The following is a 3,746-nucleotide window of genomic DNA, read 5'->3' as shown; positions in this document are numbered from 1 at the left end:
ACCAAGCAGACCGCACGCAAGTCCACCGGAGGAAAAGCCCCCAGGAAACAACTGGCTACCAAAGCGGCCAGGAAAAGCGCTCCCGCCACTGGCGGCGTCAAGAAGCCCCACCGTTACAGACCTGGTACCGTGGCTCTGCGTGAGATCCGTCGTTACCAGAAAAGTACCGAGTTGCTCATCCGCAAGCTTCCCTTTCAACGTTTGGTGAGGGAGATCGCTCAGGATTTCAAAACCGATTTGCGCTTCCAAAGCTCCGCCGTGATGGCCCTCCAGGAAGCGAGCGAAGCTTACTTGGTCGGTCTGTTCGAGGACACGAATTTGTGCGCCATCCACGCCAAACGTGTAACCATCATGCCAAAGGACATCCAACTTGCCAGACGTATTCGGGGTGAACGCGCTTAAATTTTTCCACATCGTGTTTCGGAAGAACAACACGAAACACGAATTTTATAACAAAAAAATCGGTTCTTTTCAGAACCTCAAACTTTACAGGCAAAAAAAAAAATATATCGCCCTTCAACCGGAAATGAATAAAATAAAAATGTCAATAATCGGTCGGTCCTCTCGATTCGGGTTGGGTTGCGGTCGTTCGTAAAATTTTATTGCATCCTGTCATCACCTACCTGCCAGCTGATGCTATCTATTTTATTTGGTTTCGCCGTAAGGATAGTTTTATTTCTTTTTTTCGTCGTAGATTATCGTGTGGCCCTGAAAAGGGCCATTTGTGCGTGCCCCGTTGCCGGTAGTACGATGATGACGTCGGAACGAGGCACGGCCGAACGAACATGAGTCGAGTATCCATCCACGTTTCTCACTTTTTCCTCTTCGGCGAAGCGGCCTTTTTCACCTTGACAGGAATGGCTTTGGCTGTCTTGGGTTTGGGTGCTTTGGGTTTTTTAGTCGGACCAGCCTTGTTAGATTTCTTCGCTTTGGAAGGCGATCGGGGTTTCGGGGCGGCTCTAGTTTTCTTTTCTGCCGAGGAGGCGGCCGATTTCTTGGCTTTCGCTGCGGCGGCGGAGGCAGCGACGGCGCTCTTCTTTTCGGCAGCAGTCTTCTTCGCTTTGGGGGAGGCTTGTTTTTTGGCTGTCTTCGAGGAAGCCTTGTCGGAAGTCGTCGCGACGGCGGTACGTTTGGCGGATGATTTTTTCGTCTTGGATGCGGCGGACGAAGCGGGTTTCCTCTTGTCGGAGGCGGAGGCGACTTTGGCACCACCGGAGGTGGACGAGGCGAGCTTGAACGAACCCGACGCGCCCTTACCTTTCGTCTGAACCAGAGATCCCGACGCCACGGCGCCTTTCAGATATTTCTTGATGAAAGGGGCGACCTTTTCGGCGTCGACTTTGTAATTTGCGGCGACGAACTTCTTGATGGCCTGAAGAGACGATCCTCCGCGTTCCTTGAGTCCCTTGATGGCGTTGTTTACCATCTCGGATGTCGGAGGATGGGACGGTTTCGCCCTGGGATTTTTCGCTTTTTTCTCTTTCTTCGCGTGGGATTGAGGGGTGGCAGCGGAACCGGTGGTGACCGATGATGCTGTTTGATTTTCGACGTCGGCCATCTTTCACGTTAAAACGTTAAAAGTTAATAATAATTATTGAAAAAACACTTGCTCACACACGTACACTTCGAGCACCTCGTGAACGAGAATTGAACAAAAAAATTTTCTAAGTCTTTATAAAATAGTCGCCACTGCGGACGGAAGACTGAACGCGCACCGCGTCCGCCGTCGAAGAAATTGCAGGCCTCGGAATCGTTGCCCGCGTGATGGCATCGTCCTCTTTCCTCGATCACCATCGCCACCGTGTGATCAAGCTGGCCGAACTCGGTTTCCGAAGTTTCCCTGGAGATAGCGAAGTTCGTCTCGGAACGTCGGTGGGTTTCGAATCAGGTACACGCCCCTCCAACCACCAGCCCTAAATCCGGGTCGTCACGGTTTCGATTCGGGACCGACGGTTTACGTCGGCGGTGCGGGGTAGACGCGTCGATTCCGGGAATCCATATTTCGTTCGCCGAAATATTGGTCCATCTCTTCCCGGAATACCGCGCCACCTTCTCGATTTTACGACATCTTCGCGTCGCCAAACGCTTCCGAAACGGTCGAAGCACAGAAAGGACCTGGTGTTCGAACCGAGGCAATTCCGACAACAGGATGCCGCGAACCGCCTCTCCGACGTTCAGGTCGATCGTTTTCGGCGGAAGTTGAAACGGGACGAGTCGACGACGGGTCCCGTTGCCGTCCGGACCCTTCGGGACGGCCGAAAGTCCGTCGAGAGGATCATCCGAAAGGAGACGGTCTTCATCGTCCGACCGATGCCGCACCTACGAGTTTTCCGATATTTTCTTCGACGGATCTTCAGGTTTTCTTCCTTTCTTCCGTCTTTCTCTCTTCGTAATTTCGTGTCCGACCTGCGTCGTCCGAAGTCGGGGTGAAGATCGAAGAAAAAACGCCAAAAATAACAACTCGTCAGCCACGCACACCGCGTTCGAATGTCTAACGGTCCAACTTGGATTTTCGAAGATCGCCGAATCCGAGGGACGATAAATAATAATAATAATAATAATAATGGTAATAAATAATAATGTTAATAATAATAATAATGATATGATGATTATAACGATAATTATTATAGATAGGTAAATAGAAACACAGGTCTCCTCTCGAAAATCGGAACTTCCTGATATTACTTACATATTTCGGTCGATCCAAATGTGGGAATCTCGTCGTCGTCGGAGCAAGCAGCGCGGTAGGTGGGGTGAAATTCTGGATTTTCCACCGCCGCCGGCGGTCGAAAAATGTGCGACGCGGGAGATCGCCAGTCCGTCTAGTAGTCTCTCTTGTCGTTAGAGCGTGACGTGGTGGTTGTTGTGGGATTTCCCGTTAGTTCGGTCCGACGTCGGTCGTCAGAGGGTAAGTGCATACGGAAACGAAACGCATCGCGTTTTGATGTTCATATTCGTGCATCGGAATGTTAAAAGCAATATATTTTACACCAACGATCACACCTAAACACCACGGCAACGGCCATACCACGTTGAAAAGCACCGGTTCTCGTCCGATCACCGAAGTTAAGCAACGTCGGGCGCGGTCAGTACTTGGATGGGTGACCGCTTGGGAACACCGCGTGCCGTTGCCCCCCAACACTTTTTGTTTTTTTTTGAAATCCATAGCAACCACCGAACCGATTTGTTTTTCGTGCAGGTATTCGGAAACATGCACAGACCCGTATAATGTAGATTCATAGCTTTAAGTACTAGATAATTAAGAAAACAATTTTTTTTGTCGATTAATTGTAAACAATTGCAGAATAAAAACTCGTCAAACGGTAAAGGTTGTCGTTCGATCACCGAAGGTAAGCCACGCGGGCAGCGGTCAGCACTTGGACGGGTGACCGGTTCATTATATTCCTTCCGTGAGTTTAACAAAGATAACATATGCAAATGTCGTAAGTGCGACGAGGAAGACGGCGATCTTTTAATGTAAAAAAAATATATATTAGGTTACGCGTACATGCCACTTTGACTGCTGCTTTATTTTTTTGGTTTTTAAATAATTAGAGATCTGAATTCAACATATCAGTTCTATGTTATAATGGACAGACAATGTTGTATTCTTGGCCCCTAACACGTTAAGACCAACATAAAAACTAGAATAACTTACCATTCGTTAAACGTTAAACAATTTCGAACCACGTTTTTTTGAGCTCGAACAAACTCATAACACAACACTCATTTATTAGTCACTGGAC

The 3,746-nt window shown here is 48.7% G+C and overlaps 1 non-coding gene across 1 annotated transcript; it reads left to right on the top strand.

The window, feature by feature from the left end:
- The first annotated feature begins 3,014 nt into the window (after window positions 1-3,014).
- LOC138140929 (5S ribosomal RNA) lies at window positions 3,015-3,134 on the top strand. Its single transcript, XR_011162838.1, has one exon. It is a non-coding gene; the product is annotated as a 5S ribosomal RNA (ribosomal RNA).
- Window positions 3,135-3,746: the final 612 nt, after the last annotated feature.

This window comes from Tenebrio molitor, unplaced genomic scaffold (genome assembly GCF_963966145.1).
Source record: "Tenebrio molitor unplaced genomic scaffold, icTenMoli1.1 SCAFFOLD_601, whole genome shotgun sequence".
Taxonomy (NCBI): Eukaryota; Metazoa; Arthropoda; class Insecta; order Coleoptera; family Tenebrionidae; genus Tenebrio; species Tenebrio molitor.
This window is presented reverse-complemented; position numbering and strand designations above follow the sequence as displayed.